At 41.5% G+C, this 14,880-nt stretch overlaps 1 protein-coding gene and 1 pseudogene across 10 annotated transcripts in view; both read left to right on the top strand.

Annotated features, from left to right (window-relative positions):
• ATRNL1 (attractin like 1) overlaps positions 1–14,880 on the top strand; it is a 627,375-nt gene that overhangs the window by 479,011 nt on the left and 133,484 nt on the right. The window lies entirely within an intron of this gene.
• Positions 5,467–5,585, top strand: LOC120609869 (uncharacterized; annotated as a pseudogene).

Raw genomic sequence — 14,880 nt, 5'->3', positions numbered from 1 at the left:
CGGACTATCTCATAACATTTTACTTAATAACTTAATTTTAGTGTTCAGGTAAGAAAAATGACATTGAGAATTCTGTCAAGAAGGTTCTCAGTAATTCCATTGATTGATCAGTTAAGGGTGTTAACCCAGATACAAATAACTACCGGAATGGCTAAAAGCGAGGCTCTGAAGATGTAGTGGGAATTGCCGGGGGCAGTAGGTCTGGGAGAACCAACGTGAGACAGCGCAATGATGTCTCCTCTCCGTCATCTTCCCACCCCCTGATCTTTTACACAGCTCTCCATGCTTCTCAGATATGGTTGCTGTCTCTCCTCCAGCCTGCTGGAAATCCGTTGCCTTTTCTGCCTGTTGGTGACATCCCCCTCCACGTTTCGGGGTTACCCTAAGGCTTCCTTATAATTCAGAGTCCAGGGCCAGAAGTACCTTGTAGGTGGTGGGCTGAGTTCTTCCAGCTTGAAGATTACCTCTCTGATTGCCCTACCTCTCAACTGAAGTGTCCGTTCTCACACTAACCAGCACTAATTAAAGAAGATAGCATAACCAAGTGTTAACCAGGTCCCTGCCTTATTTTAGGTTGCCCTCCATTACTGGCTAGGGAAATGAAGATGTTGTTTACCTTTACAGGTGTTTCTTGAGAGTCCATTTCTTCAGTACTGGGCACTATTGAAGAAAGCAATTAATGTTATGCACAAACTTTAGGACTAGATAAGAAAATTTAGATATTTACTTTTCTGAAGGATGCTATCATCTCAGGCAGATGAGAAATAATATGTGAACTTTTTATAAAAGATGAAAATGAGAGAAAAAAATTCGCTAAATGTTATGGAATGGATTGTGTTCCCCAAAATTTATATGTTGCAGCCCTAAGCCTCAGTGTGGCTGCATTTGGACTTAGAGCCTTTAAAGAGGTAATTAATGTTGAATGAAGTCATTTGATTGGGCCTTAATTCTATAGGGATGCTGTCTTCATAGGAAAAGGAAGATACACCAGGGGTTTGTGCACACAGAGAAAAGTCTATGTGAGAACACAGAGGAAGGCAGCCAGCTGCAAGCCAAGGAGAGAGGCCTCAAAAGGCCTCATTCCACACCTGCTGACACCTTGATCTTGGACTCCTAGTCTCCAGAACTGTGTTCTGTTGTTTAAGCCACTCAGTCTGTAATGTTTTGTTATGGAAGCCCTAGCAGACGAATACACTTAAAGTTCAACGGAGTCAGCAGAACCTGAATTTTCAAGCGATGAGCAGGACTTAGGTAGACAATATAAAAGGAGAAGTCAGTGGAGGAACTCATGAACAAAGAAGAGTTAGAAAGTCGAGCGATTTGCAACTGGGGAGTTGCTAAGGCAGATAGAAGACAGCAGAAAAGCCCTCACTCCCAAGATGCACTTGAATTTGATCTGATGGGAATTGGGAAACCATTATGGGTTGTTGAGCAGGGACCGACCTACAAATGGAGGGTTTTAAGAAAATTAACTTTGCTGCATTATGCCAGCTCAATTGTAAAAGATTCAGACCAGAAGTGGAAGACAAGTCAGGAAAAAAATTAAAGTTATCCAAGCAGGTAAGGGTCCAGATAGTGCTAGAAAAAGAGAGTATCTGACGAATTTGAAAGCTATTACAAAGTAAGAATTGATAGGACTTGCTGACAAAATTGAATTAAATTGACTAATAAATCATTTATCTTTTGTGCATCTCAGCATTATACGTCTCTACCAGTGAACTCATTAAAGAGATTTTTATGTTAACAGCAAAGTTCTTAATATAAGTTGATTTGAGAGCTCTTTTCCAGTTGAATAAAATTAGCGAGCTGTTGGAATTAACCTAAAGATCTTAGTAAGCAAGGCATCATTAAAAATTGGGTGATCTATATAAATAAAACATCCAGGCAATTGAAACTTACTGTCATTAACCAGTTCGGGGAAGGAGAGGGCTTAGCCAGTCAACACTTTGGGGTCGGGTTATCCTGAGGTTCACATTGAGGAACAAGGTCGGGGTCAATTTTTCTATTAGTCCAGAAAGAGACTCTAAAAGAAATCCCTCCGAACCAAGATATCAGTCCCTGAAACAAAAAGGATCGTGGAGTGAGGGTGAAGATCTAAGGATCTAAATCGAGTTCATTCATTTGTGAAATAGTATTGCTGATGTGTATGGGGCATGTAGCGTGGACTAAGGGCTTTGTGTAGGTCGTTTGTTTCCTTTATATGCTATGAGCACTTAACTAAATGTGAGCTCAGAGGGAACAAAATAGGAGTGGTCCCTGCCCTAATGAAGCTTACTGTACGGTGTGGGAGACAGGCATCAAACAAGTAATCACACATATGTGTACCTAATTACAAATTACGATAATTGCAGTGAAGGAAAATGCAGGATGGTATGAAAGAAGGTTCCTCATTTAGATTTAGTGGTTATAGATGGACTCCCTGAGTGAAAGACATCACTGTGGGAACTTTGAAGGCTGACCAGGGTCAGCCAAAGACTGGAAGAAAGAGATTTCGGGGCAGAAATGAGGTCAGTGATTTGCAGGGGGCCAGAGGGCTGGCTGTTGGCATTGCAAAGTTGTGGCAGCTTGGGCTGAGATCTGATCTTTAAGAGACTTGAGTTCACTTGCAGAGAGTTTAATCTCCGAGTCCAGGGCCTGAATAAAGCCAACCATTAAAGACTGGGGCCTTGGCTTAAGGCAGCATTCAGTCATAGCGACATTGAAAAGCTATACTGAGACTCTTGAATACAAAGTAAAAATGGGACAAATGTAAGTGTGAATGAACCACTACCTGTAAGGCCCTCATATTACCCAGCCACGTCCTATAGGCACAAGCTAAATGACCAAGGCAACATGCTTTAATGGTCACCATGTCAGATTTGTGTCAGATGCATGTGGACCACTCCCTAGGTGTTTTATCCTGGGAGGACACTTAGCCTTTTTCAGCGTAAGTGTTTCTTTTCGTAAAATGGGGATAACATTACCTATGTCTTAGGAGTAGCGAAAGGCTAAAACGAGTTAATATCTATAACATGCTTAATTCAGTGCTTGACCGACAATATATGTCCTTTCTTCACACGTCGCTAAATCATTTGCTCTTCCATTTGGTTCATATTTATTTGGGTAATAACATGCAAATATCTACATACCTAGTAAAATGCACAAACTTTCTAACCATCATTGACTTCGCCGTTCAGAGGTTTGTCTGCGTCTCTTTTACCTTTCTCCTTTTTTATTGTGTTTCTCACTTTTGAGCCTCTCGGAAGTGAAATCCCCAGATTGGGGGAGGGTAATGGGGTTACTGTGTAAGTTTACTCAGACATAGAATTCAGTGTGTGCTCAATTAAGGTTTGATGAATCAATGATTACTGCATAATTACAGAGATTTGACGGTGATAAACATAATTAATTGCTAAGATACTATATATTAAATAATAATTTTAAAGCATTTTTGGTAATTTGTGTTTTTAAGTGGTTAGTAAACGGAATTCTAACTTCCTGCTCCCGGAATATTCTCTTAGCTATGAGCTTGCCATGTTTTAATTAAAGAACTGTTCCGACAGTTCCGGGAAAGGAAACATTTTTTCTGTTTAAAACATTTCTAGCATTTCAGCTAAACAATTTATCTAGAATGATTTTCCCTTTAAAAGGCATAGTACACAATTAGAAGCATAGTACAGTAAATTTTCTGCCTTATGGATCCAAGCCAAGAGCCATACAACTTTTGTGCTCTATAAGCAATTGCAAACTAAAATGAGTAACTGGTATATTGTAATAGAGCTGTTTTGAGCTGCTATTACCATAGACTACTTTTCCGGCTTTCTTAGAAGTATGAGAACAAAATTGAGAAGGAGGCATCTATCTGATTGAAGTTAGAATGCTACTTGCATTGTATTTCACTTTAAGCAGAATGGAAGTCATTTTATTTGCTATTAATGTAAATAAAGAAATCACTCCTTTTCAGAATGTATCCTGCGGAAAAAAGAGACCTGTAGCCAGTATCCACAGCTAGAAATACGGCTGCCTGTATAGACTTAGATATCCCTGAGTTTGGTCAGATCCTTGGAGACCACTGGGAAAATCAGAGTGGGAAGACTATAAATTTGCTCAAATCAATAATGTCTGTCAGGAAATACTAAACCACCTGTTAGCTGTTTCTCCAGAATGTGGCAGTGCGGGTAGGCCCAATCCAGAGTCCCTGTCCGCATAGACAGTTGGATCAGGAATCAAGGTATATTAATGGCAACTAGTCAGTAAGGTGCCCTGCTATTCAAGTATTTCCCCTACAGTAGTACCTGGATGAGACTTTTATTTGGACTTTGGGAACAAAAGCATTGCTGAAGAATATTTAACTCTTAGTAAATATAAACAGTAAACAATATCACCACAATTAACTTTAAATATGTCAGCCAACCACATAGCTATAGAAATGCTCTATGTTGGTTTCATCCCTTTAAAAATTTGGCAATGTGTTCCCCTTAATATGTGGATTTCACTGTTTTATACGTTTACCCCAAAATATTTAGTGAGTACCAACAAAATTCTAAGCCCTGTGGTAGGCCCTGGCTAAATGGCACTAAGTGGGGTAAACACCGACTCTACCCTTTGGGACGCTGGCAGCCCGATGTGGGAGTGTCCGAGAGAAGTCCAGCGGTGCCACGGAATCCTTTCTGCAGATGGAGCCTTTGGAGCAATCCCAGCAGATGAACGTGGAGTCGCTCTGGTAGAAAGGAGTAAGACGAGAAACCCGCCCTCCCCTTTCTCCTCGCCGCCCCCTTGACAAACCTCTTGAGGGCTCTGTGGACCTAGTTTAAAAGCCACTTTGCATGTGGTCTGATGTGCAGAATGATGGCGGAACCTCTGCTCCGCAGGACACCATCCCAGCTAAATCTGTTTCAGATCCTGTTGGCCAGCCTCGCTCACTGGCCGTATACACCGAGGACACAGATCTTTCTAGCCAACCTCATGCTCCACAATTTGATGTTTGCAATGAGAGACATGATTTCTTTATCACTGTGGTTTAGACAGGAGAGAATGCCACTAGGAAGATACTTCTCTCAGGAAATAGATAGCTATAAGAAATTGTAAGAAAGAAGTAAATGTGGATAACTTAGAGAAAACCTCAGGGTACCCATACACACTCACACTCATCTTAGCCAAATGCTTTGAACCTGCCAAGGGGGTCTAAACTAGCAGAGTAGCAGAAAATATCAGCGTGTCTCCAGTTGGTACAGATTAATCTGGGGAGGTGGGCAGGGCACATACTGTATAGCAAATTTCTTTTGCTCTTTCTCTGTCCTAGAGGGACATGGAGATGTACTTCATTTATACCGAGAGTAAGAAGGTCCCACTTGACATTGTACTGTGGCTCTGTAGTTTCAAGATTCCGTTCTCTGCTGCATAATATATGTGTTTTTTAGTACCCATTCCGTTAATGCTAGTGCCCCCGATGCTGTGTAGGCATGTGTACTACAAATAGCTTCTTTAATCTACAGCCATGCCACCCTGAACGTGCCCGATCTCATCTGATCTTGGAAGCTAAGCAGGGTCAGGCCTGGTTAATACTTGGATGGGAGATCACCTAAGAAGACCAGGTGCTGTAGGCATTTAAAAAAAAAAAAAAGTTAACTGGGGAAGACCCTAACTATGATGATTAAAACTGATCACTAAGCTGCTTTAAATCATTTGAGAAGTAGATCGTAGATAAATTATAATTAAATAATAATCGCCATGCGTTTCTTTGAAAGGAACACTAGAGATGCTGGCCAAATTGTGATTCAAGTGGCTTCAAGGAAAGCATTTTCAACCTGAAACTGAGGTTGCACTCACTCATGGGCACCGGTAAATCAGGGAGCCAAGAAGAGGGTGTGCGTGATGGGTGGGAACTAGTTAAAAGAAAAGCATGGAGAAGACTTGGGGTCACAGTGGAGTGGTAAAAGCTGGGTTCAGGAGTCAGGAAAATTTTCAGTAACTAGAACTCAGAATTCACCAGATGGTAAAAGCTGACATAGCAAAGATGATGCCGATCATCTTTGGAAATGAGGCAAAGACTGTGTCAGACGGGAATCATCTCATATGCCGAACCAACAACCAAAATTATTTCAGGATCAAGTCGTCTTGCTCAGGACCTCGGATAGAGTGCTTTATTCAGACTGGCCGGTGCTGTCAGCCCAGGAGGCAGATACGTAGCTCATACTAAAAAGCTCGCTTTTCCGAAGGACCCAAGGGTCTGAGAAGCTGGATTCCACCTCAGCCTGGGTCTAGGGTCAGGAGAAAAGCGGGAGCATCTCAAGCTCTGCCTAGAGGAAACCTATGGTGAAGAAAAAGGTAGTGGAACTGGAAGGGTTCGTGGACTGGCGCCGAGTGCGTGCTGCGTTTCAGGCCGCACTCGCCCCCTCTCCAGGCGCTCGCACAGCCGTTCGCATCGCCCCCGAGGCTGCTTCCGTTTCTGCCGGCACAGTGATGCGCAGGTGCTCAGACGCACCGACGCCAGAACTCGGTAGCTTTCTCCCACTCGGTCGCTCTTCTCTGTGCTGGTTCTCGCTCGTTTGCCTAACCAAAATAGCAAAATCATCTCTGAATTCTCCTTCATCCTTTCCATTTAGTCAAACACAAGTGTCGATCCCGCCTCTGACTATTTCTGTAGTTCAAAAAGCCAGGGACTTTATATCTTTTACTCATTACGGGGTGTCTTTCTCATCCATCGTAGCCATTTTGGAAACGTGGAATCTGATGCTTAGATGATTTCGATATTTTGGCCCTAAATGAGTGCTACCTGCTCAAGTCCGTCTGACTCCACGTCCCATGTGCTTTTCCACCTGCCTTGCACGGTGCTCATCACTTCCTCCAGGACCTTCTAAGTGGCTTCCATCCCTCACTGTCCTCTCCACACTGCGGCTACAGGTAATTTTCTCGAACACATTTAGCCTGTTCTCTCACGCAAAGATCTTTGAAGGCTAGCCATTTCTAACAAGGTAAAATTCAAACTCCTCGGCTCGGCAGCCCTCACTTATTTGCCCGGCCTCATCTTCTAACTCTCAGGCCTCAGCTCCAAACGGAAGGGCTTCTGTTCCCCACTGGCTCTTGGGTGTTTGCTCATCATACTGCTAAAGCATTAACCACTTTGTGCGCTGGCTGGTTTTTTTAATTAGCTAGATGTCTCCTGACACCTCAGCCATTGCCAACCAGTGAGCCTTAGTGCTCCTTGCCTCCCGACAGGCTGCTAGTTATTTCTGGAAGTCCCCAAAGGAATGAACCACAGTTACCATGTGACTTCGGCTCTGTTCGAACCCTCTGGTTCCAGCCGTCCCTTGTCCATGTTCCCTGCCCATAAAGCCTTTAGATGCCTCCCACTGCTATGGTCTGTCACAGGATCAGACGCCAGTAACTGTCCAAGGCTGCAGCCTCTTGATAATCCCAAACTCTTATTCTCAAAGGCACCAGACCTGGGTTCAGTTTTGCACAGGATTGTGGGAGCATACCCTCTGCTCCTGGACACCTCTCTTCATAGCCATCGCACCCTTGCAAGCATGTCTTCACCCCTCCTGCACAGGGGACACGTCCAGCCCACAAGCCCCAGTGGGAAAATAGTTGCCGTTTCTTTCCCTGCTATGCTCCTCCTTCCATCTCGGACCCCTTCCTCAACAAAACTTCCTTCTCTTCTGTTAGAGAAACAAACCTCTCATGCATATGAGTGAGTGAGTTTCAGCTGTTAGGAGTCAGCAGGCAATTATATCTTTAGGTATAAACCCAACAGAAATGGATATGTCCTTAAACCAAAGGACACATGCCCTTATACCAAAGGACAAGCAAGGACTTGAACAAAAATGTTTATAGCAGTATAATTGTAATAGCTAAAAGCTGGAAACAAACCAAACAGCCATCAACAGTAGGATGGACAAAGAAGTGTAGTATATTTATACACAGGACTAGCACACAGCAGTAGAATAAACAGACTATTGCTACATGCAACAGCATCGATGAATCTCATGTAAGGCTGAACAAAAGTCAGCCACAAGAGTATGTACTATACAATTCCATTTATATAAAGTTGTTTTTTTGTTGGTTTTTTTTTGACAATCAGTGGTGATAAGAGTCAGTTTAGTAGTTGCCTTTGAAGAGGAGAGAGCAGAGGGAGCCTTCTAGGGTTTTGGTAGAGAACTGTGACTTTGGGAGTGAATGTCCCAAGTTTGAGCCATCTGCCGGGGTCGGGTAAGGCTCGCTGAGCTGTTCAGAAGTGGCCCACGTCCTTCTGATGCACATGAGGTCTTTCTGTGCCCTCCGCGCTCAGCCTGTGGAGGGGCATTTGCGATGGACGTGGAAAAGTACATTTCTCAATAGCGTGGTGTCCACTGCCCATAGGAAGGAACCTGGTGGTTGATTCTATCAGTAAAATTCCAGAGAAAACAGGACATTTAGAGATGAGCTCCGGTAGCAGCAGCATTGGGACTGAAGAGAGAAGGGAACCAGCCGTCACAAATAAGCAAAAGAAAATATCAGTTTCCATCCGGATCCCACCTATGCATGGCTGTTTCAGCCATCACCACTCCAAAAGGATGGGCGATTGTATTTTAGCTCATCTCTCTTTATATCTGGCCTAATATTTCTTTTGGCAATCTGTGCTTATGAAGCACTTATAAACAGAATTCTGGCCGATTTTTAAGGATGGCAGATACGATACACCAATTAACTACAGAAAGGTTTGAATTTAGGATGGTTTTATTTCACCCTGCAGAATGTTTACATAGCTGGCTGCTGCAGACCACAGTATCAGAGCCCCGTCCCTCTCGTAGTGGATCCTAGCTGTCGGGAGATCCTCAGCAAACAACAACCACAAAAAGCATTAAGCTCTTCTTCCTAATTATCTCTCTCTGTAAATATCTAATTATCGTTGAAAACAAATTGCATGTTACGGAGATAATGTGTGGGGAGCCGTTGATCTGTTGGGCTTCTGCTTTTGAATTCTTGAGTCGGTGCTGCAGCTGCTGGAGCAAACAATTTTGCCACCTGGACACTTCATTATGATTTCATGTTTAAATGCAAAAACTGCTGAAGAGAGGTTCTGTCTGATGGACTTGGCTTCTTCAGGCATTTGTACTTAGATATGCATCACACGTACAGCTTTTCCAAATGTTCCAGGTAGCTGGGAATATTGAATAATTGAGCATTCAGAGGGACAGAATTACAAAGGAGCAGTGGGAATACAGTGATACCAATAAGGAATTAACTTCTCTAATTCTTTCTTTTATCAGTGCACAAAGGTCTGCAGCTTTTTATGACATTTCTCAGTAACTGCATGGGATTTTCTTCATAAATGCTGATCCGAAAAGTACACATTCCCAAAGATTACCTGATAATTGCACCTACTATAATATGCTTAAACCTAATTAACATTCAATCTTCACTTTAGAGAATAGAAATTACCAGGTACTTATCCTATAATTACATTTTTGTGCGTTTGCTATTGTAATCCCTGGCATTAACTATATAATTAAATGATGAACAGTGACTGTATAAGCAGAGAGTACTTATGTAAAATTTGTGCCTTACCCAAAATAAATAAAATAAAACAAACAGATTCAAAGAATCATGTCTCATTGTAAATTCCATTGTACTCAGTGAGATTGTATAGCATGTCAAGAATTAATAACGATACTGTTAGCTCTTTGGAGGTGGGAAGATGGTAATATTGCCCCACTGTCAGGAAGACATCCATTGTGGATCATCTCACCAGTTCGGACGAGTTGCACCAAGCAGTTCTCTCTGTTTTCTCTGGGTGTACATCTAATAACAAGTACTTAGAACTTGTCTTGCTCAATATGGCCTCTCTCTAAGCTATTAAGTCTAGTAGTTTTTTTCTGATGCTTTGTGTAAGAATGCTTTTAAAAAATAATGATTTCTTTTGACTATAATACAAATATATATTCATTGTAGAAAGTGTGTAAAATATTGAGAAATGCACAAAAGGAAATATAAAGCGCTTATAATACCATATCAGTGTTAACTTTTTGTTCTCTGTGCTTCCAGTCTGTTCTAGATGAATCTCTCATTAGATAATCAGATACATACATACATACATACATACATTGATAGATAGATGATAGATAGATAGATAGATGATAGATATAATATTGCTTTTTTAAGCAACGTATTATGAACATTTTAATGAAGTATTATTTCTCAACACATTTCCCATGATCTCATAAAACTCTGCAATATTGATAGTCTTTCACCATTAATAATTATCATTTTACACTTCACTGTGTGAGGGTCCTCTAAGAGAGTTTTTAAATGTTGTTTCATGAAAGCATATTCTAGATGATCCATTCTCAATAATTACCTCGTGACAGTTTTCAGCACCTGAGTTTGCATCTGCATTCCCCGTGTACTGGAGCCATGGTGTGCCACTTTTATTGTTGTGGACTGATGAGAAAGGGCAGAGGTCAAATTCATAAGTAAATGACAGTATTCTTGGTTCCACCAAGTGAAACCAAAAGACGTCATAGTGTGCAAGACAAAAGTTCAAATAGATACAGGTGGCAGCAGAATTGAGTCATCACATGGAGGCAGCCTGGGTAAGTCAGACTCAGAAAACCCCAGGAAGTCCCTACCATCTTCTCATAGCAAGCAGTAGTCAAGATTCAAGTGAATGTACTCAGTCACCCTAAATTAATGCTGTTGATTTGAACTCGGTTTGTTTGTAAATATTGCATTTAATTATATAAGAACTATGATCATAAAGAGTTGCTATATGATTCTATATTGTGACACATTTAACTTAGTAAAAACATTTTGAGTTAATATTGGAGAGTGCTCTGTAAGAAGTTTTCTTTTAAAGTGAATCAATACAGTTCCTCAATTTGGGTTGCACTGTTCTCATAGTTGCATCTTTATGCATAGCCTAAGAATAAATTATTTCCTTAGGGAAATTTCCTACACATAAAGTTCTCCTAAATATTATAAACATTCAAGGCGTTTGATGTTTTTGTCAAATTTGAATAGTTACCGTTTCTCCCTTTAGTTTCACCGTCATTTGCAGTTATTTTCCGCAATAGCCCACTCATTTTAGTTTACTAAATATTTATTGAGAGCTCACCATGCAAAGCCATCATGCTTGCCACTGAGCCTTCAAAGATGGATGAACTTAGTGTCTGTCCCCATAGGAGCCCACTCACTAGTAGGAAGGTGATTGCATAAGCCAGCAGTTCTCAACTGTTTGTTTTCTCTTTTAGAAATGATGGAGGACCCCGAAGAGCTTTTGTTTTTGTGGATTAGATCTATCAATACGTACTGCATTAGAAAATGAATAAATTCTTTAAATGCCATAATCCTTATTTTCACTTAAAAGCTTATATTTTATCATTGGCCACACATACTGTCAGCTGTTTTCCTTGAAGTGATGGGCATTTGTTCATTTTTTGAGAAAATGTCTGCCATATTACCCACGTCTGCATAACCATAATTTGTCAGTCACTCATTTAAGATAAAAATGGTGTCCCATAAGAAAAATGCAGCTAGTTCAGCTGGCAATTCAAACAATCAAGTAAGTGCTTTCCCTGAGACAGCCATCATACTTCAGTACGCAGAAGTGCTTGATGTGTGCTTGCCATTATATCACATAGAACATTAAGAAGACATGTACACAACAGTCAAGATTTAAAGGATTAAAACATTCTTATGTGAAATCGGCATTGTTTTTACCGCGAGTGTTCAGCAGGTGAGGAATACCTGACCACTATTGCAGTTTGGTGCCATTGTCTGATTCATGTTCAGGCTCCAGCAATTTAACCCAATTTATCATTTGCACCGTTAGAACAAACTTCTACACAATGAAAAAGGCAAACAACGTCTTAGTCTTATTCGAGTAAATAATGTCGTAGCGTTGTGAAAATGGTTTTGACCTGTGACCTCCCTGATAGGGGTCCTAGGACTCATCGGGGTCTGTGGGCCACACTGTGGGAACCACTGCTATGGAGTGTGGTTACGACGTGATGGACGGGTGCGCACAGTGCCATGGCAGCATAGCAAAAGCAGTTCTTCAGTCTGCCTGCAGGACAGCGAAGGACTTGGCGAGGTATCACTTAAGCGGAAACTCAAAGAATAGGGAATTTGCTTAGGACTATAATGAAAAGTTTGCCTCCCACTGCTGTGTCATCTCCCGGCCTCTTCACATCGGCTTCTCTGAAGAACTTTCTCTGTGCACTGCCTCTGTCTCCTGACCTACTCATTCATCGACCTACTCTAATCTACTTTCTGGCTCCATCCCACACCCAAATGGTCTTGTGCCCTCTTTCTTAAATACTCTCCTGCCTTGACTTCACTTGTATAATATCCTCTGAGTTTTCCTCCTGTCCCTCCATCTTTTTTCTGCTTTCTTTTCAGGCTTATGTACCTCTCTCCAGCCCTCAAAAGTTAGTATTACTTAAGGCTCGGTTCTAGACCCTCATCTCTTATCACTCTGTACTCTCTTTAAGCACTTCTAAAACCCCAAGCTTTAATTATAGTTTCTCATAAATTTTAGCTCCAACCAGACTTGCCCTCCGGGCCCCTGCGACTTAATGTGTGGTCTGTAGATCAGCAGCGGTGTCGTCACCTGTGTTAAAAATGCAGAAATCATGAACTGTACCCCAGACCTACGAAGTCTGAATCTGCATTTTAACATGATTTCCCAGATTATTTGTGGGCCTATTCAGTTTTGAGATGTGTTGTTCTATGAACCAGACCCAGAGGAAGAACTGCTTTCGTGTTTCAAAGACATCTCAAACTCACCATGTTCCAAATAGAACTCGTAATTTTGTTTTTCACATGTAGTTTTTCCCAGTTTACCTTATGAGTGGCATAGCCATCCACTCTGTCACGTAAATGGGAAACCTTCCTCTGTCTTATGCCCCATATCTAATTGATCACCACGTTCACCATCTCTCACATTCCTCCCGTTCTCTCCATCTCCCTCTCCACTGCCACTATTCTTGTCTAAGCCACCGTTATTTACGCCCCTCCAATTTATTTTCCATAGTAAATTATGGAAAAGAGTCATCTTTTAGACACACATACTGAATCTTCTCACCATCTTGCTTAAAACATCCCAGTGACTTTCCATTGCTTTCGTGATAAAGATAAACATCCGTACTGTGGTCATGTGAGATTTGTCCCCTCCTGCCTCTGTAGACTCGTCCCATGATATGGGCTAGAAGGTATCGCCCTCTCACACCCTGCTTTCCTACCCAGTTTATCTAGTTAACTCCTGTTCTTCCTTCGGTCTTAGCTCAATTATGTCTTCCTCAGAGAACCTTCTTCAGCTTCCCTAATTAGGTTCTTTTCTGTTATTCTGTAATGTCATATTACACTACTTATTCTGCATATCTGTCACAGTGGTAACTCAGCATTCATTTTTGTATGTGTGATGCTTTGTTTACTATCTGACTTCATGAGACTGCGAACTCCGTTAGGACAGGGACCAGATATGTATTTTTTTCCACACTATTGTCGCCAAGCTCAGGGCCTGACAGGTAATGGGCAGTGCCCCACAGGGTCGCATCTCTCTCTCCACTTCTGTTCATGAATCATTCTTTCCTATGGAATTCCTTTCTCCCCCTTTGTCACATAGTTAAATAACTGTCTTTCAAGACTGAAGTAAAATGACATCTTCTGCATGTGGTCTTCACAGCCGAAGTCCTCTTCAGATCCTCACATATGCTAATTATTATCTTTAATAATTACTATGGCTTTTTTCCCTCCCTCTGTATAATTAGTGTAAGTAACCACTAGTTGTCGAAAAGGTAAAGTTTAATTTTCACTCACATGCATCCAATGGGCTGACGGAGCAGTAACTTTGTTGTAGCTTCATTGATCTTTCTTTCATCCAGTGACACAGGGATTTAGGTTCCCTTCATTCTTATTGGGCTGTTGTCCTAGCAAGGATGTCACAGGGCATAGAGATGCCTCACAGTTCCAGTAAATGTCCTGGTCCGGAAATGTCATGTAATTTCTACTGGAACCAGTAATCTGAACCTTCCTAAATAGATGGGACAATGGAGTATATCTTTCCATAGGCCCAGCAAGGTGCACAGAACCAGAGATGAGTAAAAACTATTCATCTCTACCTAGCCCCAATCTCCCGAAAGAGGACAGGATCTAAATCTGAGTTATCTTTACAAAATATTGAAGTATTTGACCTTCCATGTGTTTGGTAATTAATATAAATTGCTAGTTCAATGAATAAGATTTCAGAAGATAAAAAGAGAGGGGAACAAAACCAGAGACAGAAAGACAGATACAGAACAAAACTAGCAGACATCATTCCTTTCGTAGCCCGTTGCTTGTCTGTTTCCTGTACGTACACACACCTGGGCAGTGCTGACTAACCTGGCCAACATCTTGAGCACCCCTCCCCAACCAAAAGCCAGTTTTTGTTGTAATACTGTGGTTTCCTATGCTGTGATGATATTAATGAAAATCTTCAGAAGAATGTTTATGCACTGGATAATATGCAAAGGTATTTTAAACATTATGCCACACAGTGACTCACTCAGCAATTCTGTAGTATAGATAGTCATTCTTATCTCGGAGACTAGGTGCTTTGTTCTAGACCACACAGTTAACAAGTAGCTGCCTCAGGATGTGGGCTCAGGTCTGTCTGACTCTAAAGCCGGTGTACTTAGCCATGATGCCACACTGCAGAGTTTATGAAATGCCTGAATATTCATCAACCCTGAGAATGAGTACATTTAAGCTGTGTAATTAATCTACCCATTGTAATGCCCATGACCTAACCTGGATAATAGGCGTGGAGGGATCACTTGTAGAATTTTGCCAAGACTGTAGGCAAATTCCAAAGAATGTAAGTATCTGTATTTAATTAAGTCACATATTCCAAAGCCAAGGTGATAGTCTCACAATTGA

Source organism: Pteropus medius, unplaced genomic scaffold (assembly GCF_902729225.1).
Source record: "Pteropus medius unplaced genomic scaffold, Ma_sr-lr_union100, whole genome shotgun sequence".
Lineage (NCBI taxonomy): Eukaryota > Metazoa > Chordata > Mammalia > Chiroptera > Pteropodidae > Pteropus > Pteropus medius.
Note: the sequence above shows the minus strand (reverse complement) of the source record. Positions and strands in the feature narration are given on the sequence as shown.